Source organism: Aotus nancymaae, unplaced genomic scaffold (genome assembly GCF_030222135.1).
Source record: "Aotus nancymaae isolate 86718 unplaced genomic scaffold, 86718_ANA_hifiasm-v0.15.2.pri h1tg000036l, whole genome shotgun sequence".
Lineage (NCBI taxonomy): Eukaryota > Metazoa > Chordata > Mammalia > Primates > Aotidae > Aotus > Aotus nancymaae.
The window spans coordinates 57084751-57111157 of record NW_026988450.1 but is presented as its reverse complement, the minus strand read 5'-3'; the positions used below and the strand labels follow the sequence as shown (position 1 = coordinate 57111157).

General features: G+C 41.1%; 1 protein-coding gene across 1 annotated transcript in view; it reads left to right on the top strand.

Moving 5' to 3' along the window:
- RSPO2 (R-spondin 2) overlaps positions 1–26407 on the top strand; it is a 268198-nt gene that overhangs the window by 31033 nt on the left and 210758 nt on the right. Inside the window, exons 3-4 of the mRNA XM_064384531.1 lie at positions 12521–12638; positions 14948–15010. The gene's annotated coding sequence lies outside the window, so the exon portion shown is untranslated. The remainder of the gene's footprint in view (positions 1–12520; positions 12639–14947; positions 15011–26407) is intronic.

Here is a 26407-nt window from a genome sequence, read left to right as displayed (position 1 = left end):
GGACAGATCAATGAGACAGAAAGTTAACAAGGATATCCAGGACTTGAACTCAGATCTGGATCAAGGAAACCTAATAGACATCTACAGAAATCTCCACCCCAAATCCACAGAATATACATTTTTCTTGGTACCACATCACACCTAATCTAAACTTGACCACATAATTGGAAGTAAATCACTCCTCAGCAAATGCAAAAGAACGGAAATCATAACAAACAGTCTCTCAGACCACAGTGCAATCAAATTAGAACTCAGAATTAAGAAACTAACTCAGAACCACACAACTTCATGGAAACTGAACAGCTGGCTCCTGAATGTTGACTGGATAAACAATGAAATGAAGGCAGAAATAAAGATGTTCTTTGAAACCAATGAGAACAAAGACACAACGTACCAAAATCTCTGGGGCACATTTAAAGCAGTGTCTAGAGGGAAATTTATAGCAATAAATGCCCACCAGGGAAGCGAGGAAAGATCTAAAATCGACACCCTATCATCAAAATTGAAAGACCTAGAGGAGCAAGATCAAAAAAACTCAAAAGCTAGCAGAAGACAAGAAATTACTAAGATCAGAGCAGAACTGAAGGAGATAGAGACACAAAAAACCCTTCAAAAAATCGATAAATCCAGGAGCTGGTTTTTTGAAAAGATCAACAAAATAGACCACTAGCCAGATTAATAAAAAAGAAAAGGGAGAAGAGTCAAATAGATGCAATAAAAAACGATAAAGGGGACATCACCAACCAACTCCACAGAAATTCAAACTACAATCAGAGATTACCACAAACAACTCTATGCACATAAACCAGTAAACCTGGAAGAAATGGATAAATTCCTGGATACTTGCACCCTCCCAAGCCTAAACCAGGAAGAAATTGAAACCTTGAACAGACCAGTAACAAGGGCTGAAGTTGAGGCAGCAATTAATAGCCTATGAACCAAAAAGAGTCCAGGTCCAGACAGGTTCACAGCTGAATTCTATCAGATGTACACAGAAGAGCTGGTACCATTCCTTCTGAAACTATTCCAAACAATCCAAAAAGAGGAAATCCTTCCCAAATCATTTTATGAGACCAACATCATCCTGATACCAAAACGCAGAAGAGACTCAACAAAAAAAGAAAATTTCAGGCCAATATCCATGATGAACATAGATGCAAAAATCTTCAATAAAATACTGGCAAACTGATTACAACAGCACATCAAAAAGCTTATCCATCACGATCAAATAGGCTTCATTCTGGGGCTGTAAGGCTGGTTCAACATACGCAAGTCTATAAATATAATCCACCTCATAAACAGAACCAAAGACAATAACCACATAATCATCTCAATAGATGCAGAGAAGGCCTTCAACAAAACTCAATAGCCCTTTATGCTAAAAATTCTCAATAAACTAGGTATCGAAGGAACATATCTCAAAATAATAAAACCTATTTATGACAAACCTACAGCCAATATCATACTGAATGGGCAAAAACTAGAAACATTCCCTTTGAAATCTGGCACTAGACAAGGATGCTCTCTGTAACCACTCCTATTCAATATAGTATTGGAAGTTCTAGCCAGAGCAATCAGGCAAGAACAAAAATAAAGGGTATTCAATTAGGAAAAAAGGAAGTCAAATTGTCTCTATTTGCAGATGACATGATTATATATTTAGAAGACCCTATCATCTCAGCCCAAAATCTCCTTAAACTGGTAAGCAACTTCAGCAAAGTCTCAGGATACAAAATCAAGTGGAGAAATCACAAGCATTTCAATACACCAGTAACAGACTAACAGAGAGTCAAGTCATGAGTGAACTCCCATTCCCAATTGCTACAAAGAGAATAAAATACCTAGGAATACAACTAACGAAGGATGTAAAGGACCTCTTCAAGGAGAACTACAAACCACTGCTCAAGGAAATAAGAGAGGACACAAACAGATGGAGAAACATTCCATGCTGATGGTTAGGAGAAATCAATATTGTGAAAATGGCCATACTGCCCAAAGTAATTTATAGATTCAATGCTATCCCCATCAAGCTACCAATGACCTTCTTCACAGAACTGGAAAAAACTGCCTTAAACTTCATATGGAACCAAAAGAGAGTCTGCATAGCCAAGTCAATCCTAAGCAAAAAGAACAAAGCTGGAGGCATCACACTACCTGATTTCAAACTATACTACAAAGCTACAGTAATCAAAACAGCATGGTACTGGTACCAAAACAGAGATATATACCAATGGAACAGAACAGATGCCTCAGAGGCAGTGCTGCACATCTACAACCATCTGATCTTTGACAAACCTGACACAAACAAGCAATGGGAAAGGATTCCCTGTTTAATAAATGATGTTAGGAAAACTGGCTAGCAGTGGGCAGAAAGCAGAAACTGGACCCTTCCTGACACCTTACACTAAAATTAACTCCAGATGGATTAAAGACTTAAACATAAGACCTAACACCATAAAAACCCTAGAAGAAAACCTGGGCAAAACCATTCAGGACATAGGCTTAGGCAAGGACTTCATGACTAAAACACCAAAAGCATTGGCAACAAAAGTCAAAATAGATAAATGGGATGTAGTTAGACTCCAGAGCTTCTGTACAGCAAAAGAAACAATCGTTAGACAGTGTGACAATTTCTCAAGGATCTAGAAATAGAAATGCCATTTGACCCAGTAATCCCATTACTGGATATGTACCCAAAGGATTATAAATCATTCTATTATAAAGACACATGCACGTGTATGTTCATAGTGTCACTGTTTACAATAGCAAAGACCTGGAACCAACCCAAATGCCCATCTATGATAGACTGGACAAGGAAAATGTGGCACATATACACAATGGAATACTATGCAGCCATAAAAAGCGATGAGTTCGTGTCCTTTGTAGGGACATGGATGAACCTGGAAACCATCATTCTCATCAAACTGACACAAGAACAGAAAATCAAACACCGCATGTTCTCACTCATAAGCAGGTGTTGAACAATGAGAACACATGGACACAGGGAGGGGAGCATCACACACTGGGGTCTGTTGGGGGCAGCCCAGGGATGGACAGTGAGGTGGGGTGGGGAGGTTGGGGAGGGATTTCATGGGGAGAAATGCCAAATGTAGGTGAGGTGGGGGATGGAGTCAGCAAACCACATTGCCATGTGTGTACCTATGCAACAATCCTGCATGATCTGAACATGTACCCCAGAACCTAAAGTACAATAAAAAAAAAAAAAGAAGCTTTTGGGCGGACACAGTAAGGGTTTCTAGATATAGGATCATGTCATCTGCAAACTGAGACCGTTTAAGTTCCTCTCTTTCTATTTGAATGCAATTTATTTTTTTCTCTTGCGTGATTGCCCTGGACAGAACTTCCAATACTATGTTGAATAGGAGTGGTGTGAGAGAGCATCCTCATCTGTGCCAATTGTCAAGGGGAACGCTTCCAGCTTTTGCCCACTCAGTATGACATTGGCTGTGGGTTTGTCAGTGGTGATATCCTCTTTATCATTTTTTTATTGTATCTATTTGATTCATGTCCATTTTCTTCTTTATTAATCTATCTATCTCTCTATTTTATTTTATTTTTTTCCAAAAAACAGCTCCTGGATTCATTGATTTTTTTTGGAAGGGGTTTTCATGTCTCTGTCTCATTCAGTTCCACTGTGATCTTGGTTATTTCTTCTCTTCTGCTAGCTTTAAGGATTGTTTGCTCTTGGTGCTCTAGTTCTTTTAGTTGTGATGTGAGGGCGTCTACTTGAGATCTTTCTAGCTTTTTGATGTGGGCATTTAGTGCTATAAATTTCCTTCTTAACACTGCTTTAGCTGTGTCCCAGAGATTCTGGTACATTGTTTGTTCTCATTGGTTTCAAAGAACTTCTTGATTTCTGCCTTAATTTCATTGTTTACCCAGGCGTCATTCTGGAGCAAGTTGTTGAATTTCCATGTGGTAGTGTGGTTTTGAGCCAGTTTTTAAATCTTGAGTTCTAATTTGATTGCACTGTGGTCTGAGAGATTGTTTGTTATAATTTCTGCTCTTTTGCACTTATTGAGGGGTGTTTTACTTCCAAATTATGTGATTGATTGTAGAGTAAGTGCCATGTAGCACCGAGAAGAATGTATATTCTGTTGTTTTTGGGTACAGAGTTCCGTAGATATCTATCAGGTACACTTGATCCAGAGCTGAGTTCAAGTCCTGAATATCCTTGTTAATTTTCTGTCTAATATTGACACTAGGCTGTTAAAGTTTCCCACTATTATTGTGTGGGAGTCTAAGTTTCTTTGTAGGTCTCTAAGAACTTGTTTTACGAATTCCAGTGCTCCTGTATTGGGTGCGTATATATTTAGGATAGTTAGCTCATCTTGTTGAATTGGTCCCTTTACCATTGTGCTTTTTGACATTTGTTGGTTTAAACTCCGTTTCATCAGAAACTAGGATTGCAACCCTGCTTTTTTTCTGCTTTCCGTTTGCTTGGTGAATTTTCCTCCATCTGTTTATTTTGAGCCTATGTATGCCTTTGCATGTGAGATGGGTCTGTTTAATACAGCACAATGATGAGCTTTGACTTTCTATCTAGCTTGCCATTCTGTGTCTTTTAATTGGAGCATTTAGCCAATTTACATTTAAGGTTAATATAGTTATGTGTGAATTTGGTCTCATCATCATGATGCTAGCTGGTTATTTTGCAGACTTGTTGACGTAGTTGCTTATGGTGTCATTGGTCTTTATACTTCAATATAAAGACCAGTTTTTGCAGAGGTTGGTAATGGTTTTTTCTTTCCATAATTAGCTCTTCCTTCAGGAGCTCTTGCAAGGCAGGTGTGGTGGTGACAAATACCCTCAGCATTTGTTTGTCTGAAAAGGATTTAGTTTTTCCTTCGCTTATGAAACTGAGTTTGGCCAGATATGAAATTCTGGTTTGGAAATTCTTTAAGAATGTTGAATATTGGCCCTCAGTCTCTTTTGTCTTGGAGAGTTTCATCTGAGAGATCTGCTGTTAGTCTGATGAGCTTTTCTTTGTAGGTGACCTGGCCTTTCTCTTTGGCTGCCCTTAACATTTTTTCCTTCATTCCAACCTTGGAGAATCTGATCATTATATGTCTTCGAGTTGATCTTCTCATGGAGTATCTTACTAGGGTGCTCTGGATTTCATGAATTTGAATGTTGGCTTGTCTTATTAGGTCAAGGCCAACATATCATCTTGTCTCCTGGATGATATCCTGAAGTTTGTTTTTCAACGTGTTCTGTTCTCCCATCTCTTTCAGGTACCCCAATCAGTTGTAGGTTCAGTGTTTTTACATAATCCCATAGTTCTTGGAGGTTTTGTTCATTCATTTTCATTCTCTTTTCTCTAATCTTGTCTGCCTGTCTTATTTTAGCAAGATAGTCTTCAAGCTCTGAAATTCTTTCCTCTGCTTGGTCTGTTTGGTTACTGATACTTGTGGTTGCATTGTGAAGTTCTCGTGTTCTGTTTTCTAGCTCCATCAGGTCATTTATGTTCCTCTCTAAACTGGTTATTCTGGTTAACAGCTCCTGTAATGTTTTATCATGGTTCTTAGTTTCTTTGTATTGGGTTAGAACATGATCCTTTGGCTCAGTGAAGTTTGTTATTACCCACCTTCTGAAGCCTACTTCTGTCAATTCATCCATTTCAGCCTCCACCTAGTTCTGTGCCCTTGCTGGAAAGGTGTTGCAATCATTTGGAGGAGAAGAGGCACTCTGACTTTTTGAGTTTTCAGTGTTTTTTTTGCTGATTCTTTTTTATTTTCTTGAGTTTATCTAGCTTTGATCTTTGAGGCTGCTGACCTTTGGATGGGGTTTTTGTAGCGACTTTTTTATTGATGCTGTTGTTGTTATTTTCTGTTTGTTTTTCTTTTCACAATCAGGTAGGTCCCTCTTCTGCAGGAATTCTGTGGTTTTTCTGGGGGTCAACTCCAGACCCTGTTTGCCAGGGTCCCTCCTGTACCTGGAGGTTTCACGAGTGGAGGCTGCAGAACAGCAAAGATGGCTGCCTCTTCCTTCCTCTGGGATCTTTGTCCCAGACGGGTACTGACCTGATGCCAGTAGGAATGCTCCTGCATAAGATGCCTGGCAAACCCTGTCGGGGGGATTGCACCTAGTCGGGAGGCATGGGATCTGGGACCTGCTTAATGAAATACTGGCTGCTCTTGGTGGAGGAGGTGCACTGTGCTGGGGGGAATCCCACTCATCTGACTGCCCAGATTCCTCAGAGCCAGCAAGGGGAAAGACTAAGTCCGTTGATCTGTAGAGACCATAGCCGCCTCTCCCCCCAGGAGCTCAGTCCCAGTGGCCACTGTTTTCCACTGAGTATTGGTGTGTTTTGGGAGATGAAAAAAACGTTTAATTAATTAGAGGTACTTGGCTGTTTCATTCTGGACTTGTGAGATTTAGTCTCCACATGTGCTTTCACTTCTCTTTCTCTACCATGTCCAGTCTCAAATTCTTCTCTGTATATTGTACCGATATTGTACCAACCGTATGCTGTTGGTTATTTACCTCCCTAAACCACTTGCCTGTATGCTTTCATCTGTCATTTAAATAACACAGTCATTTAGCCTTATTTTTTCAATGATGTCTGGTTTATGATGGAGATAATGTAATCAATCTCATTTCTACTATCTGACCTCTTGTTACAGTAGGTAGCTAGTCAGGCATGAGCAGGGCAAGAGCGGGCTCTCCCATACCCCACCAGGAAAGTCAGATGACCATCAACTGATGGTCAGGAAGATGTTAACTGTCTCTCTAAAATAACAATTGGTTACAGGCAGCACCAGGGATAGGCAGTTTCCTAACAGGTACAAACACCTAAAACTGATAATCAGCAGCTTCCCCAGAAGATCTCAGGAACTGAGTGAGTGGGCTTGAGTATGCTCATTAAGAGGCAAAATTGTGGGGTTTAACTGGTATATGACCTTCAGGGGGCATTCCAGCAGGACAGGGAAGAACACCTCAGGTGAGCATGCAGATAACGCCAGTAACACCACACATGCTCACCTCCCAAGTGCTAACAGGCCACTGTGCACGCAGGCAGCTCACCCTAAGAGAAGAATCAAGGGAAACTGGATGCAAGACGCTGGAAGTAAGCCTGCATATAAAACCCTAAGTCTAAGGTCAAATGGACCTTGAACAAGATGCCCACTTGTTCCTCTTCCAAGTATACTTTACTTTCTTTGCCTTCCTGCTCTAAAGCTTTTTAATAAACTTTCATCCTGCTCTAAAACTTGCCTTGGTCACATCTTCGGCCTTATGCCCCTCAGTCGAATTCTTTCTCCTGAGAAAACAAGAATTGAGGTTGCTGCAGACCCATGTGGATTTGCTGCAACACTCAGAAAATAGAGTCACAGTATTCACAATGTTAAAAATTAAATTAGCAATATCTTGATACAAAGCACAACAGTTAATCCACAAAGTTGAAAAAAGACTATTGTTACTCATGATTACAACCCACTTAGGTTTCATACTTAAGCAGTACCTCTTGGAGTGATATGGATTATCTGTGAATCTCAAATTATGGTTGCCAACATCAGTGGTTGTGGGAGAGGACAGTGACAGTGATTAAGGAAGATAAATAATATCTGCCGTCTGCATTTGGCACTAAAAACAATGTTGCTTTCAGACCCCAGTTTTTGGGCTGCTGTATGAAGTTTGTACTTTCCCCTCAACTATCTGGCTCCTTTGTCACTGATGTACTTTAGGGGACTTCAGTAAGATGGTTTTCCAGGTTGTATTTCTTTCTCCCCATGAAGGTTTCGGCCCTTGCACTGAGACAGTGTTTCTCACTGTCCTTCAGAGGTACTCCATTTGTGACCCTTAGTCAGAGACACCCAGGACCGGAACCTCCTATTTTCCTATATTTGTATCTTTGGTGCTGATGTTGGCATGTTAGTTCCCTCCCTCCAAGAAGGTTCTTAGCTCCTCATGAGCACTGGTGTCTGCTAGTTAGCAAGGAGCTGAGCTCTGCCTCTTATTGGTCAATGTAAAGAATCTTTTCCTTGGAGACCACAGTACTTTCCATTGCCCTTAGATTGGGGCAGTGTCTTCTTCCCAGATCTACACTTTTATAATTAAGTCATCATACTCAAATGATTCTTCAGTTCAAAAAAAGAAATCTGGGGCCAGGCGCAGTGGCACATACCTGTAATTCCAGCGCTTTGAGAGGCCAAGGTGGATGGATTACTTGAAGCCACAGTTTGAGATCAGCCTGGCCAACATGGAAAAACCCCATCTCTACTATAAATATAAAGATTAACTGGGCATGGTAGTACATGCCTGTAGTCCCAGCTACTCAGGAGGCTGAGGCATGAGAATCACTTGAACCTGGGAGGTGAAGGTTGTGCCACTGAGATTGAGGTTGGCACTGAGATCATGTCATTGCACTCCAGCCTGGACAATAGAATGAGCCTCTGTCTTAAAACAAACAAAACAGATCTGCTGTGTGGTGACTTGGTGGTTCTTGCCTTTATGAATCTTTGTCTGGCAGTTTCCCTAAATCCAATTTAATTTTTATCTACTAGAAGTTAGGGTCTTTGAGGACGTGCATGACATTCTTTTATCTTTGTAATTTCTATCACCTGTAATAGAAGCTCATAAATACTTATTTGATAAGTGAAGTTCGTGTAGTCTACAGATGCCTTCATATGGATGGCAAAACAATATAAAACAATATAAAAGTATTTGAAATATTAGTACAGAGGAAGAGAAAATATTTATCAATCTATTTCTTAACTGAAAACCTAAATTTTATTCTACCCTTGATTTTTCTGAAAGTGTCTGAAGAAAGGAACTATACCGACTAATACTATAAACTCAGACTCTGTAGAACAACAGAAAATTTAGTCTAGGGTTACAGATGACCAGACAGTAACTGCGTATACCATGTACATTTTTAAAGGAGGTAAGACCACTTGTTACTGTAGGGAGAAAGCACACATTAAGTAAATAACAGAGTTTAGCTGAATGCTAGAAGAGCAAGACACATATAATGTAATGATGAACAAATACATTTGATGGGTTAGGAGAAGAAAGAAGGGCAGCAAGGCACATGGGGTCATCTGGACAGTGAGATATGGGCACACAAGGGGTAAGAGAAGGGCAGCCAGACAGGACAAGTTAGGAAGGAACACTTACTTTCTTGTTACATGTACAGTCAGTTTCCAGGATGCAAACCAATGGTAAAACCCTCCAGTATTTAAACCCATGCATCAGACTCTAAACCACTGAGGCCATAAAACATATTTCTTTGTAGCCCTGTTATTCTGCATGATGCTGAGCACCAACCAGCATCTTGATGAGTTTGCTGACACATTGAATGGGGACCCTGCCTTTCTCCTTGCAGGAAACTCTCCCTAAGCCCCTTCCTTTTGGTCTGTGGAATTGTCCCCTAGGACCCAATAGCACACATTAGTACCTAGGATGTTCATAAAGTACTTCTGATGATATTAAAGCCAAAGCCTTGAGCTGTATTTCATACCCCAAGACTCTGAATCAACATTTCATCTTCAATTGCTTGATGGAGTACATTCTAATTTTTAGAAAACCGTTCAATTTTCCTATATACCACAGGATGAATAGGAAGATCTCCTACAAGGGAGGCCCTAAGTGGGAATTGCAGTGAGTCCTGGAGTCACTTAATACAATTCAATGGAAATAAAAGTCATCTCCCTTCTGTTGTTCCATTTCTCCTTTTGCATGAGCAAATGGGAAGGGAATCATCTTTAGGGCATTATGTATTCATTGAGGGGCTGTGACCTTAATCCATAAAGCTCTATACAGTTTATGCTTTGATTCCCTTAAAGCCTGCCTCCCGCTATACTTGTCCCAGACAATCAAAATCGCCTCACAATGTGCCTGCTAAAGTTCAGTTGCAGTGGGCCCAAGACCAAGCCATCTGGCAAATAGCGTTTGGCACAGGGCTTCTCTCCTTAAGGTGATCTGACCGTACCACATCATTTGCCTGGAAATCTCCCTTCTTGCCATAATGCTAGGCCAGTTTTCAAAATTCATATTATTGGAGAATACAATAATTAACAAAAATAAACTAATAATTAATCCGATGAAACAAAGTCTTCATGAGGAAGTTACACATGCTTCTAAATGATGAAGATGAAATTTATAAGTTTTTCGTTATCGTAAATTGGTGAAGAAAGTATAAATTCAACCAGGGGTAGAAGGGAAAGAACAAATATTTTTGGAGACCCTACTACGTGTCAGAAAGTTGATGTGTTTTCTTATCTGACTCACAACTCTATGATGCAGATCTCATTATTCTTATTTTCCAAATGAGGAAACTGGGGAAAGGTTAAGTAACACCTCTAAAGGCACATGAGCAGTAAGTCATAACCTCGAGATTCAAATCTAAGTGTGCAGGCTCCAGATAGTAGGTCTTTACAGTTTGTGACCTAAATAATCTTTTTCTGAACTGTTTTTCTTTACAGCTGTAATTCATTTCTTCTTTATCTTCTTTACCTTGCCATTTTATATCATCTGCCATCTTTTCATATTTCTTCATCATTTATCCTTGAGAATCTCTTTAGTTACCCTTTAAAATAACTATATTTCTAATTTCCTTTCTGGTCTCTAACAGCTTAAGCTATTGTTATCTTTTCTTTACCAGTTTATTAACCCCCTAAATGGCCTCATATTTATTCTCTTTGTTCTCTACCCATGATCATTGTTAAGGAAATAAATTATGCTACTCTCTTGCTCAAAATCCTTCAATAGGCTTACATCACAACTTAGAGTAAAATTCCCTCTTTTGGTGGCCAAGAGGGTCCTTTGTGATCTGTGCCCTCACTTTTCTCTCTCCTCTTGCCTCCTGCCACTGCCCTGCAAGTTCACCTCACTCCAGCCACACTGGTCCTCCTGCAGGATCTTGCATGCCAAGCTCATTCCTACTTTTACACTTGCTTCTCCCTGTCTTTCCTCTGATCTTTTCTTGGTTCACTTTCTTACTTCATTCAGAGCTCTGATCACCATTCCCTCTTAAGAGAGAACTCCCTTGATTCTCTATTTCTCAAATAGCTGTCAGCTAGTCCCACTCTAATCCCTTACCCCATTTCACATTTCTTCATGGAACTTAGGACTAACTACCTGAGACTGTAGTAGTCTTAACATGAACTTAGTCTCTTTTTGTCTGTCTCCTGTCACTAAAATATAGGCTCCATGGAGAGGGGGATATTTTCTGTCTTGTCTGTCCCTGTGTCTCAGGGTCTAGAACAGTGCCTGGTTGGAGTAGGCACTCAGGAGACATTTGTCGAATGAATGAAGATACACTTTCACAAATGCTTCAGTAGTATTCAAAGTGATCTTAGCAAATTGCCCTTTTGAATTACTCCTTTGAATTACTCCTTCTCACTTGTTTGTTGCATTTTTTAGTTATATCCTTACTCTAGCAATTGATTACATACTGCCTTATGATATATTTTATATTACTTAAGTGACTTTTATACAATATTGCTATTGTGTGTTTCTATTTTATCTCATTGGCAAGGACCACAGCAACTTAAGCATGACCTGTACTACTCTTGGTATTTCCCATAGCAATGCAGTTTATATGATACCCCATAGCAGAAATCAACAGCCACTTTTATATTTGATGATTAAACTAATAACATATCATGAAATACCTACTATGTGCAACACAGTATTGTAAGTCCTGTTTTCATATTATTTCTTTTATCCTTTTGAGGATAAAGTAGGAATTCTTATTCTCATTTTGTGGATAAGAAAACTGGTTGTGCAAGAAGTGACTTGCTTAATTAGGGTTGTACACATAAGAAAAGGTAAAATGGGTCTTAAACCTAGATACTGACTGGAAAACAAGTGTTCTTTCTGCTAGAGACCATAGGTAGCTTTGCCATACGCCTCTGTTAACATATACATTCACTTATAAAGCTCAACGACTCCCAAACCACACTGAGCTGACTTGTGTACTGTGGGAAAAAAAGAACATGCTTTGTGGGGTACGTTGCTTTTGACCATTATGTCCTGTGCTTGGTGTAAAGAAGGACTGGAAAGGGAGCTGACTGCGCTCAGAAGGCACTTAAAAATGCAGAGCAAGGGGTCACAAAGGGTAGAGAAGGATTTTCAGTTCATTTTCATTGTATGTCTTCCCCATTACTTGAGACCAAAGACACACTATGTTGCTTTCCTTCTCCTCCTCATGACCATTGTCCCTGGTCAAGCCTGAAACCTAGGAAAGTGTAGCTCTGATTAGAATCGAAAAACTCAAGGTGGAGCCTAAGAAGAAAGAGAATCAATCACTAATTAACCACATTTCAAGTCTCCACTGTCATCCAAACCACGCTATATCCTTAATTTCTTTGCAAGCATGACGTCATATAGGCAACCAAGGATACGGAACCCATGCTTAAAAGGTATATAAGGTGGAAAGCACACACAGCACACAATATTTTGTGACTTGGTGAAGCTTGTTTTATGAGAATTTTGCATTTGCTGTACTTTCTTATTCAAGCTGATTTTTCTCTTTCTTTTTATTTTTTGGAGACAGGCTGTCACTCTATCACCCAGGCTGGAGTACGGTTGTATGATCACAGCTCACTTTAGCCTTGAACCCCTGAGCTAAAGGGATCCTCCTGCCTCGGCCTCCAGAGTAGCTGGGACTACAGGTACACCACCATGCTTAGCTAATTTGTGTGTGTGTGTGTGTGTGTGTGTGTGTGTGTAGATGTAGTTTTGCTATGTTGCCCAGGCTGATCTTGACATTCTGGCTTCAAGCAATCCTCCTGCCTCAGCCTCCAAAAATGCCACGATTATAGGAGGGAGCCACTGTTCCCAGCCTCAGTGGCTTATCTGAATGCCATTATAAATCAGTGGCTCTCAAGTTTCATGTATTTAAGAATCGCCAAGGCATTCTATATGAAAAAGCAGACTCTAGGGTCCTCATTGCCTTAGGTAGAATCTGAGAACCTGAGTCTTAAGTATCTCCAGGTGGTGCTGATAACACATAATCCATGGAGAAATATCAGTCTAAATAACCTTTTCTCCCTCAGATCTTTTAACTCTGGAATTGTGTTTTAAACCTATGAATAATATATTGTTTCTCACATGAGCACGGAGGACAATCGAATATGCTATTGTGTTAATATTAAATCCAATATCAAATCCAAAACAACAATCAGCCAAGAGATTCCTTTTGCAATGGTTTATTCGAGTCTTTTTTTTTTTTTTAAGCCTTCTAGGGCTTTTAATGCACAGTCAATCTTTTAAATTAGACATCAGCCAAGCGTTAGCTCACAATCTATATTGCTAAGTACTAAAAGCTGGCCCAGCATTCTGGCAAGAAAGACGAGCTGTGAAGAGTGAGGCTTGACAACAAAAATGGTGTGAAGTGCTTAGATCACCTTGGGGGAATCTTGGCACTAATGCTGATCTCTATTTCCCAGAAGGTTCCTTTGGTGTCACATAGTGGGGAAACCATTAGCAGACATACTGCGAGGAGATTTTGATTGCTGCAATGCATACGTGCTACATTTTCTGGGGATTTCTTTTTATGCTTTAATTACACTAAATTCTCTAAATAATTACTGAGAAACTATGAGAAAGTATATTAGACTCAAGAAAAGGATACATATCGCGGTCCTTGCTCAATATACTTCATGAGGGCTAGATAGAAGTAGACTGGTATGATAGTAATTATGATAGAATATGAAAGGCACGAAACAAGGGTATGGACAAAGTGCTTAGAGCACGGAGGTTGTGAGGAACACAGGATGATATTTGAGCTAAGCCTTACTGTCTAAGTAGCCTTTCACTAGGCAGAGAATGGAGCAAAGGCCTTTCTACAGAGAGGTGCCATCTTAGGATAAAACAATAATAACTGACATTTATTGAGAACTTATTTGCTAGGCATTGTTATAAGCACCTGTTATGTTTTATCTCATTTAATTCTCTAAAAAACTCTGTGTCATGGGTGCTGTTATAATCCTCAGTATATACATGAAGAAACCCAGCTACGTGCACATGTGTGGAATACTCTTGGGTAGCACGAGCAGGTCAGGCAATGGCAAATGGTGTGATGTGACCTTGAGTCAACATCAGAGGTCAAAGGTAGGTGGGATCTGGTGGTGAAGTGCCCTCATCACTTACCCAGGTTGATAAGTGCTTTTATTACATGGAAGGCTTTGTTTTTGTTCTTTAATATTTCTTATTACAAAAGTAACACCTATATATGATTTTAAAATCTACGAAGAGCATACAATAAAAAAGCCCTGACAGAGATTCAGTTCCATAACTTCCCTCCCAGGAAACAACCACGATCATTAACTGCTGATGTATCTTTGTGTAAATAGTGTACGTATAAGCATCTCTTTTCTTTATCTTTTGTTGCATGCAAAGGAAGATACTATACAAATCTTGCTTTGTATCTTGAGATTGGTCTATATCAGCACATTTAGAGCTATCTTATTCTTTTCCCCAGCTCCATGTTTTCAAATTATGTGGTTGAACCATGGCTTATTTAACAGTTAACTAATGAGACATTAAATATGCTGCAGTCAATAAACAATGCTGATTTGAAGATTTTTGTCTTCAAACATGGAGCTATTATTTACAGGAGATCCTTCTCAAAGAGGAATTTTTGTGCTTCTAGAAAATAATATAAAGAGAGGAAAGCATGAACAAGGTGGCCTTTTAGAGCTATCAATCTGGCAGCTGTGTGAAGGATGGAGTGTAGGGTGGAAAATTAGAAGCAAGAGATTGGTCAAGAGTCTCTTGATTTCTTCCTCTGTCTTCTGCTCCCAGTGAGCATTGCTGAAAGTACCAGCTGAAAGTACCAGCAATGCTCACTGGGAGCAGAAGACAGATGAAAAGAAGAGTTTACAAATAGAATCAACTGAGAAAGGGTTTGCACAGCCTTTCTGATTGCTCTTGTTTCTTCTCCCATGCCTTTCTGTTTTCACCGGGCCGGTTTTGGCAGATACCTAGAGCCTATGATCAGAAAGGATGTGTGCTGACATCATCACCACCTTTGTCTTTCAGGGTAAGAATATGTTTTTAATGTTTTGAAATTAGTAACCACAGAAAAGTTAAGGAACCAAATAAGCAGTGGGAATATATGCAGAGAAAACCCCTTTTTTTCTTATAAAAACAGTTCCCAAAGTGAGCATTGAGTTATATTAATAGTCAGGTGTGCGCCCGATTCTACCAGGTGTTAGTGTGGATGAAGCTGTATATATACATATATATATATATATGTATCTTTTATTGCCATCTCCTTTTTCTTTTCTCATACTAATAAAAGCAAACTTGTTATCCTTTCCATTCTAGGGTAACTACAGTACCCTCATTAAGCCCCATGATTTCTTTCATTCATTGTCTAGTCATAATCTTAATTACCCCTGCTTTAAAAAGCTTAACCTACTTAAAGAAGAAATAACAAACTAATCCTAGTTTGACAACACATGTGCATTGCATCTGGCATTAGGAGCAACAAGGTCTATGAAGCATCTATCACTGCACGGCCTCTGAGGGGAGATGGCAGAGAAGAGGAGAAGGCTTATAGTTGTTGTCCTCTTTTCTCTCCTCTTCATGCATTAAGGCAGCTTTGGGAATAGCTCTACTCACTCCAAGCCTGGGCTCCAGAGAACTCCACAGCCCATATGCCCTCGGGCCATCCAGTCTTATATAATACAGAAATGAAGCAAAACTCCTCCCAGTGTGGTTGCAAGTCAATTAGAATTTGAGAAATATAAAACTGAAAGCCAGAGAGTACTGGCTGCCAGTCACACAATGTGCCCTTCTGCCAGGGCATGCCTGCCCCCAATGATATGTGTGCCAAGGTTTATTCTTTATGGCAAAAAAAAAAAAAAAATACCCCAAGTGGGGCAGCTCCCGCTGCTTTGGCTCAGAGGGAAACCCAGCGCCATTACACGCCTGCACTGCACATCCAGCAGGCAGGTTTTGATGACGGCATGGCAAGACGGTAGTTGCTGCTCATTCAGGGGGAAAAAAGTGGATTCTGCAGCTTGGCAGTCTTTTAGGCAAATGGTGTTTGCAATATGCCCAGGGCCTCTTCATGCTTCCATTTTAATTACTACCGTTCTGCTTTCCTGGAGGAATAAGAAAGGAAAAGGAGAGTTGAAATGGGAATCTTTCAGGTGGTGGGCCGTATTTGTTTGTTTTTAGTGAAACTGACTTTATTCAACCCATTTCTTCTTATTCCTCGGTACAGTGAAATGCAGAGCAAGTGAAGGAGCAGAGAAATGGGAGAGGTGAGAAGGGGATGATAGGGTAGGTTCTCAAATCACTTTTTGCTTTCATGCCTGGAACATTTCTCTGAGGCAGAACTTTCCAAATAAAGTGGATTTTAGATGTGCCAAAATACTGACCTTTCAGCTCACAGGTGGCAGGGCAGGGTCAAAAGGGGCCTCAAGGTACCTTTTCTGTGTGGCCCAAGTCACCTTCAAATGTAATGCTTTTCTGTGTATACCAAGATATACAACTTTTGGAGGCAATAAAAAAATACTGTCTTAGAATTCAAGGATCCCAAATTTTTGGATAAAAACTTCTAGTTTTCTAGGATGTGTGTGCATATGTGTATCTACATATATATGTGTGTGGTCATGTGGATATATAGAGTTAATCTAGCATAGCAGCTAATAGTATATACTTTTGGAGTCCTGCAGATTTTGTTTGAGACTCAGTTTTGTGCATAGGGTATATATGTGTATATTTTGTGCATATGTGTGTATCTACATATATATATGTGTGGTTGTGTTAGTCTAGCATGGCAGCTAGACTATATAGAGTTATATACCAAAGTATATAGCTAGTATATACTTTGGAGTCCTGCATATTTGGTTTGAGACTCAGTTTTGCCACTTTCTCACTATGTGACCTTGAGCAGGTTACTTAATGCCTCTGAACCTTAGTTTCCTGGGGCATAAATACTCACTTTTCAGATTCATGACCTTGGGCAAGTCACTTAACTCTTTATTCTTCAGTTTCTCATCTGTAAAACAGGATAATAGTACCTACTTCATGGTTTTGCAGTAAGAATTAATATGTTAACTCATATATTGATACATGAGTTAAACTGTCTGTTGATCATACAGAACATTGCTGGTACATGGTAAACTATAAAAGTGTGAGTTATCATCATCATCCTATAAAGCATTGAGCACAGGGTCATACACATGATCGCTATCATCACAGGCAACATTATTATTTTTATAGTTAGCTGTGGGGAAGAGAAGTGTTTTTGTCACCACCACGGAAAACCGAAATGTGTGGAGCTCTGGCAATGTGGTAGCAACTGCTGAGAAGACAGGAGATAAGACTCTCGTCTGGATGAGTCTAAAACACACAATATAGACCATCCGGCAGCATGGGTGGGGGTGCGCTCCCTGTGGGCTTCTTGTTTGGTCAGGAGTTTCTCCTCTTCACCCTTGTCTTCTCAGCCTCCCTTCATCATATTCCTGTTTTTGTTAATGCACTTATCTACCACTTCTGCCAAAAAGAAAAATGGGAATATTTGTGTTCTTTGGAGCTCCTGCCAAGGAAGCCATGGCCCTGGGGCTTCCTGGCATCCCTGCAGCTGCTTTCCATGTTGGCAGCTGAAGGAAGCCACACTCGCGGGGAGGTGTGTGAGGAGTCAGCAAACACCGAGCTGGGCTGAAGCATTATTAGAAACAGAGGAATAACTAACAAGATGAGTTTTCCAATGGGAAAGTAAAGCAATCAAGATCAGGTCCAAGTGGGTACCCTGTGGGTACACGGGCCCTGGGGTAGCTGTATGGTGGTGGAGAGTATGGCAAAATGCCCCTCTATGGGCTTCTCTTGGCTATTCATCATCCCATAGCAAAGGCCCATCTGCCCCATTTCTAGGAACAGAGTGAAGCCACTCTCAAGAGAGAAATAAAGTAGGAATCACCACCCTGCTTTCCCTTTCTTTCCCCTTATACAATAGCATGACTGGCAAATAGCTGGGAAGGAGGGCACAAGTCAGAGCTCGAACACTCACCTAGAGTCCAGTCCAAAGCTCCCATTACAGCAGCCTTGCACAGGGGCAAGGATGGCTAAGTTGGAGTCAGATAGACCTTAGTTGAAATTCCAGCTCTTTGGCTTGGTGTGGTGGCTCACGCCTGTAATCCCAGCACTTTGGGAGCCCAATGCGGGTGGGTCACAAGGTCAGGGGTTCAAGACCAGCCTGGCCAATATGGTGAAACTTCGTCTCTACTAAAAGTACAAAAATTAGCCGAGTGTGGTGGCAGGCACCTGTAATCTCAGCTCCTTGGGAGGCTGAGGCAGGAGAATCGCTTGACCTGGGAGGCGGATGTTGCAGTGAGCCAAGATCGTGCCTCTGCACTCTAGCCTGGGCAACAGAGCAAGACCCCATCTCAAAAGAAAGGAAGGAAGGAAGGGAGGGAGGGAGGGAGAGAGAGAAGGAAGGAAGGAATTCCAGCTCTTCTTTTGCTTTTTTTTTTTGCAACTAAATGATCACGCTTAAGCTATTAACCTCCCTGCTTCTGGGGGCTCTCATCTGATGAGATGAGAGTTAAAAGGGATTGCATACATGGTATTGTGCCTCAGTTAATAGATGGGAAAAACTTGCCACAGTGGGGCATGGCAGGTGCTTAGTCAATGGTAGCTACCCTTGTTATTATAAACGTGAAAGTCACCCACATACTGCTATTCAGTGGGTCCCACTGCCACTGCTAAGACGAAATCATTCATTTTTCACTTTTATTTGTTGGCAGCAGCCTGCTGGCCTTTCTTGACGTTATTCACTTTTAATGCTGCAAACAATTTCACTTCTAATCTAGATTTTGCTTGTATGCAAGTGCTTGCTTTTTTAAAATATATGTTTCCTGAATTCTGAGCTCTCCTTGAGCCACCCTCCGTCATCAGGAGTAAGGCTGGCAAAGAAATCACAGTCCCAGATACTTGTCTCCCAGAGATCTCAGATCCTGCCAAAGTCTTTTTCTGTCATATTCAATCTGATTGAGAAATCTTATAAACTGCAGATACATTCATTGGCCACTTGCTTGGGGCAGGAAAGAGGAACTGATATCTCTGCACGGAATGATCTCTGGGAGGGAAGGTAAAATGGAGGCTAGGTTACACAACAGGGCAAAGCACATGACATCTTGCTGTCGATAGGCTCCTATTGGCAGTTTATTTTGGTTTCTGGTTTTGAAACTGCTGTACAAAGTCGGCTGCTAGAAGTTTTTGTTGCTGCAGGAGGATTATAAACCCAATCAAGTTTCCCTCAAGCTTCTCCTCTGGGATAGTTTTAAAGAAAAAAAAAGGGAGAAAATGTTTTTGGTACCTTCTCCCTCCAAAGCTATGGTAGTTTCCCCAACGATCATTCTGGATAGAACTCTGACTCAGGATTCCATAAGAAAACAGAAATGAAGATACAAAAATAATCTTTGTGGGTCAACAGAGGGATGACACTGGATGCTACGAACTGAATGCTGGCTCAAAGGAACTGAAGCTGTTGTATGTGTCTATAATCACCTCCTCGATGATTGTAGACACAAGATCTTCTCTGATCAGAATGAGAAAAATGTAGTTTATCCTCTTTTGAGGATATCCTCTGGAAGAATTCTATCCTTCCAGAGACAATTTCTATTCAATGCAAGCACCTTTACTTTGATGGCTAAGCTTAGGACAGTCTACATTTTTTCCTGTCCCTCCTGGTATCAGGAGAATTATTTATTAATTCAACAAGTGTTAATTGAGCATCTACTCTGTGCTGGGAACTCTTCCATGTGCTGAGGATATAGTAGTAAAAAACCAAATCTATGCTCTCATGGAATTAAATTATACTGTCAGGCAGTAGATCAATAGCCCAGTGAATTTATTGTATAGTGCCAGTGAAATAAGTGATATGAAGAAAAGTAGAACAGGCTATCTAGTAGAAGACTTGTTTGAAAAGCAAACTACTCCTTGGGTAGAGAGAAAGTAAAGCATTAAAATGTCAGATAACATTTATTCTGTATAGTTTTTCCTGAATTGCCTCAGGACTTTCAAATGATGTCAATGTGTGTTCAGTAAAAATAAACACATTGGTGCAGACATAGAGACATAAGTACATGTCATAAAGAAAGATGACCCACTTTCAGCTTTTACTAAGAATTGACTGTCTCATGCAGACCAGCAGTCACCTGAAGTGGGAGTAAAGAGAAATAAGTTTATGGTGTTGAGCTTGACATGCCTGATGTAGTTACTTTTTGGCTTTAAATGTTTTAATTTAAAACATTTTTAATTGTGGTTAAAAACACATACCATAGATTTATCCACTTAACAATTTTTGTGTGTATCTTACAACATTGTCAGCTATATGCCCATCATGATACAGCAGATCTTAAGAACTTTTTTCTCTTGCGTGACACAACTCTATGCTCATTGAATAACAATTTCCTCTTTTCCCTTACCCCTAGCCTCTGGAAACCACCATTCTATTCACCGTTTGTATGAGTTTGACTGCTTTAGCAACCTCATATGAGCGAAATCAAACAATAGTTGTTTTGTGGTTGGCTTGCTTCACTTAGGACAATGTCTTCAAGGTTCATCATATTATAGCAAATGACAGGATTTCCTTCCTTCTTAAAGCTGAATAATGTCCCATTATATGTATATACCATATTTTGTGTACCCATTTATCTTTGGATGGACACATTGTGGTTATTGTGAATAATGTTGCAATGAACATGGGCGTGCAAATATCTCTTTGAGATCCTGTTTCCAAATCTTTTGTTTACCAGTTTCATTATTTTTGAACCATTATATGATATATTGTCCTGAAGGAAATGCCAGGTGCATTCTCCTTGTAATTTGCAGTGGTGCCCTGGTTTCTCCAACCCCTGTGTATCAAATACCTGGTATCTCCTAAAACAAGAGGACTCAAAGAATTTAAAAAATGAATAAAAGCTAACACTTCTATGGTGCCTACTATATGCTGGGCACACTTTTAAGTTAACTTTGGGAGATAGGTACTGTTATTCTCACTCTTGGTTTGAGGGAGAATGCTGAGGCACACAGTTAACTAGCAAAAGAAGGATGGGATGTGGTCCCAGGCAGTCTGGCTCCAGAAGTCTGTACCTATAACCATCACACCAGTCTCTCCTTTATCTTCCAAGTGTTGAGGGTATGGCAGGATAGGGCTGACAGACAAGGAGATGACTACCTTCAACACTCCAGGAACTGCTGCCATGAGGACGCTCAAACAATTTACTTTGAGAACATGGAGGAAGACACATTGAACTCTACAAAGTTGGGAACATTATTTTGGAGGCAAAGAGGCTTGAGTTGAATCCTGATGGTACAGTAAAAGAGGGTCAAATGAACAAGGGGGAATTATTGGAAGAAATAATGGCATTTAAGGCACCTTCCTGGTCAAATAAATCTGTGTTTTTGCATACCTGCTATCACATACCTGCATTTGATACCTGCTATGCAAGTTCTTGGTGCATGTTAAACCTTATTCTAAGTGTTTTTATATATTATTTTATTAATCCCTAGCAAGGCATTAAAGGCCAGATATAATGAGCCTCATTTTACAGATGAGGAAACTGAGGTTCGGAGACATTAAGCATGTTACCCAGAAACACACAGCCGAAGTCCAAGTCTGGTTTGTTGGTCTCCCAAGCCAGTGCTCCTAACACTCTGCAAAGCATAAAGGAAGGATGGATGATGTGGAAGCCGAGTGCTCTCCACCCTTGAAAAGCCCTGAGGGTACAACTGCCTGGGCAAAGTTGTGGCAGGAGCTGGTCCACTTTAGCTCACTGACTGATAAGCCTGAGTAGAGTGCATGGCAGGAAAGGGAAAATTAAGAACAGGGGCAAAGTAGCAAGATCTTTCGTTAAAGAGAAGAAAGCTGGGCCTCCTCCTCCCCCAGCCTGGCAGTGCAGCACCATGGTGGCGGGGGTGTTTGGTTGCCTCGAAGTCACTGTGCTCCCAGTTCTAAGGTTGCAGCACAAGGCTCTGTTCACCTGACACCACTGAAAAGCAGAATGAGTGAAACAGTGGCTTATCACAAGGCACCGGAGGTCTCTGTTTCTGGCTGGGTTCTACGATGGGCCTGGCATTCTGAAAGCACTTGTAGATAGACTGCCAAAATGCCAGCTTGAAAAAAATCCAAGGTAGGGTCAAATTTTCTCTCCATCTACCGTCCTCTCCCTCCCCCAGGGTAGTAATCACATCACAGAGAAACCTGAGTGCACTTATTTTTTGCTGCTTGCTCCTATTTGCCTGGGAAATATGACTTTTGCTGGAGAAGATTCAAGGAGGAGCTGCTGCATCCTGATTTATTGCTCTTTCCCTAAGAAGTTTTTGCTTCTGAGAACTCTATTGTGTCACAACTGGGGTGGGATTTAGGGCTTGCTCTGAAGGCATTGAGTCTTGGTAATGAGATTAATAAAAGGCACCCCAAAGCACTGTGATGTGGCAACTTATGAAGAATAGAGAAGGGACAGTTAACTGTTAAGTTGCTTTACTTTTCTTGTGGGCCTTTCAGCACTTTCCTGATGCACTATGATGGGCAAGCTCACAGGTCCCCCTAGACTCTGTGTCTTGCCCACTCCCCTAACTCCTCACACACAAAACAGCAGATGCCCTTGATGAGGGGAAGAGAAGATGAATAAGTGTATTTTCCCTTCAGTGACAAACATCTTTACTGATGTAGGTGCCCAGTGAGTGCATGTTAAATGGATGATCTGGGATTTGGGAAACAGTGGGTGATGGGGAAATAGGGGCAAAGGGCTGGGGGAGAGTGAGGAAGAGAATGGTGATCCAAAGCTAGTGTCATAACCTGCTTTGCTCTCTCCACCCCACAAATCCTTTGAGATCCTGGCTTGAACAATCAGAATATGTTCAACATGTCCACACGGAGAAGAGCCTTTCTGTATGCTAAAATGATTGAGGAGTATTTTTAGGAGAATTTCAATCTGTGTTTATTTTGGTGTTCCAAGAGGAACCAAAATGCAATGACATCTTCTTTTTTTGTGACGCGGTCATGTGAATCAGCACTGGTCAGCAATGGTCCCTGGATGGGTTTCTTCTTAGAACTGCCCCAAGGGTATGAAGAGAAACCCTTTATCATTTCTTGGGTCCAGAAACAATATTTCAGTAGACAAGAAGAAAATAACATTTTTGAGTAGTATATGATATGATGAAAGAGAATTGCCTTCATTTTGTTTTATTTTTTTCCTAGTTGTATCTCCACATGCCTTGATTATATGAAAATAATACAATTGCTTTTCAATGACAAAATACACAGTTACAGTTAGGATCATGATTTCTGAATGTGTGGGGTACTTAAGTATATTCTTAGAGGAGCTGTGCTGAACTCTTGAATTCTAATTTAGCTGTTGTAAAGTCAGTTTTCAAGCTTTCACTAAGTTGGGCGTCAGAATAATTTTGTAAACAGTTGTGCTTAATACTTCCAGAGAGAGAAAAAATGATGAAAAATATTGCCAGTTAAAAAAAAAAGGCAGATTTCAGTCATTTGTGGTGGCTGGAAGAGTAGCTGTGCCTTGGGCCTCTACTCTCCTCCTGCTCTCCCTCCAAGGATGGCCCAGAAGGAGAACACTTGTCCCTGACCCTGTGGCCAGCAGACAGCTCCAGCTGGCCTGAGCACACTGCCCCCGCAAGTCCTCCTGAGGATCCCCACCAAAACTCACTCAAAACCACAAAACTACATGGGAACTGAGAAGGTGGCTTCAGCTTTAATATGTTGAGACCTAGAGGAACATAAAGTGGATTCAGAATCCTAGTGGACTTCTCTTGACAGCAAAGCATGCTTGGAAGATTTCTTGGGGGGATTCTGAGACACTGTAGTCTCAAGCTCAAAGTCGGAGTGAGTTGTTCATAGCTCTTGTTCTTAGCTTTATCCAAGACAATCAATGAAGACCTGCTACCTAGTGAGGACTCAGTCAATGACTGTTGAATAGACCCAGTGAAATAAAATGGGAAAAGCCCATCTCAGACCTGTACTGGGTTAGACACTGATGATTCAGCAGTGAATAAAGCAAAATCCCTGCTTTAGGATAGTGCTCCATTCTCATTGTGTAGTGCAAGTGCGGAGAATTTCATCTTAATTGTTCCACAGCAATGCATTTTTGCTGAAAAATAAATATTTTTTCTGGAGTGAATTGCACCAAATCAATTTAATTTCTGATCACTTTTCTGCAGAGTGCAGTGAAACCACTTCTAATATTCCCATTTTCATTCTTCTTATAATTATAGAGTAAGTTTCTTACTCCTGAGTTCTAATTTATTGCACTGTGGTCTGAGAGACTGTTAAGATTTTCATTCTTTTGCATTTGCTGAGGAGTGTCTTACCTTTAATTATGTGGCCAATTTTAAAATAAGTGTGATGTGGTGCTGAGAAGCATGTGTATTCTGTTGATTTGGGGGTAGAGAGTTCTGTAGATGTCTATTAGGTCTACTTGGTCCAGAGCTGAGTTCAAGCCCTAAATATCCTTGTTAATTTTCTGTCTCATTGATCTGTCTAATATTGACAGTGGGGTGTTAAAGTCTCCCACTATTGTGTGGGAGTCCAAGTCTCTCTGTAGGTCTTTAAGACCTTGCTTTATAAATCTGGGTGCCCCTGTATTGGGTGCATATATAGTTAGGATAGTTAGCTCTTCTTGTTGCATTGATCTCTTTATCATTATGTAATGCCCTTCTTTGCCTTTTTTGATCTTTGTTTAAAGTCTGTTTTATCAGAGACAAGATTGCAACCCCTGCTTTTTTTGCTTTCCATTTGCTTGGCAAATATTCCTCCATCCCTTTATTTTGAGATCTATATGTGTCTTTGCATATGAGATGTGTCTCTCGAATACAGCACACCGATGGGTCTTAACTCTTTACCCAATTTGCCAGTCTGTGTCTTTTAATTGGGGCATTTAGTCCATTTACATTTAAGGTTAATATTGGTATGTGTGAATTTGATCCTGTCATTATGATGCTAGATGGTTATTTTGCCCATTAGTTGTTGCTGGCAAGATGACCTAATAGGAACAGCTGTGGTCTGCAGCTCTCAGTGAGATCAATGCAGAAGGTGATGATTTCTGCATTTCCAACTGAGGTACCCAGCTCAGGTCATTGGGCCTGGTTAGACAGTGGGTGTAGCCCACAGAGGGTGAGCTGAAATGGGGTGGGGCATCACCTCACCCAGGAAGCACAAGGGGTCAGAAAACTCCCTCCCCTAGCCAAGGAAAGCCTTGAGGGACTGTGCCTTGAGAAACTTTGCATTCCGGCCCAGATACTACACCTTCCCCATGGTCTTTACAACCCACACACCAGGAGATTCTCTTGGGTGCCTACACCACCAGGGCCCTGGATTTCAAGCACATAACTGGGTGGCTGTTTCAAGCACATAAAGCACCGAGCTAGCTGCAGGAGGTTTTTTTCATACCCAGGTGTTACCTGGAATGCAAGCAAGATAGAATCATTCACTCCCCGGGAAAGGGAGCTGAAGCCAGGGAGCCAAGTGGTCTAGCTCAGCGGATCCCACCCCCACAAAGCCCAGCAAGCTAAGATCCACTGGCTTGAAATTCTCGCTGCCGGCACAGCAGTGTGAAGTTGACCTGAGATGCTTGAGCTTGGTGGGGGGAGGGGTGTCTGCCATTACTGAGGCTTGTGTAGGTGGTTTTGCCCTCACAACGTAAACAAAGCAACCCAGAAGTTCAAACTGTGCAGAGCCCACCACAGCTCAGCAAAGCTGCTGTAGCCAGACTGCTTCTCTAGATTTCTCTCTGGGCAGGGCATCTCTGAAAGAAAGACAGGAGCCCCAGACAGGGGCTTATAGATAAAACTCCTGTCTCCCTGGGAAAGAGTACCTGGAGGAAAGGGCAGCTGTGGGCACAGCTTCAGCAGACTTAAATGTTCCTACATCCTGGCTGTAGCTCTGCTAAGGGACAGACTGCATCCTCAAGTGGGTCCCTGGCCACTGTGCCTCCTGACTGGGAGACACCTCCCAGCAGGGGTCAACAGACCCCTCATACAGGAGCACTCTGGCTGGCATCTGGCGGGTGCCCCTCTGGGACAAAGCTTGCAGAGGAAGGAACAGGCAGCAATCTTTGCTGTTCTGCAGCTTCCTATGGTGATACACAGGCAAACAGGGTTTAGAGTGGACCTCCAGCAAACTCCAGCAGACCTGAAGCAGAGGAACCTGAGTGTTAGAGGAAAAACTAACAAACAGAAAAAAATAGCATCAACATCAACAAAAAGGACACCCACACGGAAACCCCGTCTGAAAGTCACCAACATCAAAAACCAAAAGTAGATAAATCCATGAAGATGAGGAAAAACAAGCACAAAAAGGCTGAAAATTCCAAAAAGCAGAATGCTGCTTTTCCTCCAAAGGATCACAACTCTTTGCCTGCAAGGGAACAAAACTGAATGGAGAATGAGTTTGATGAATTGA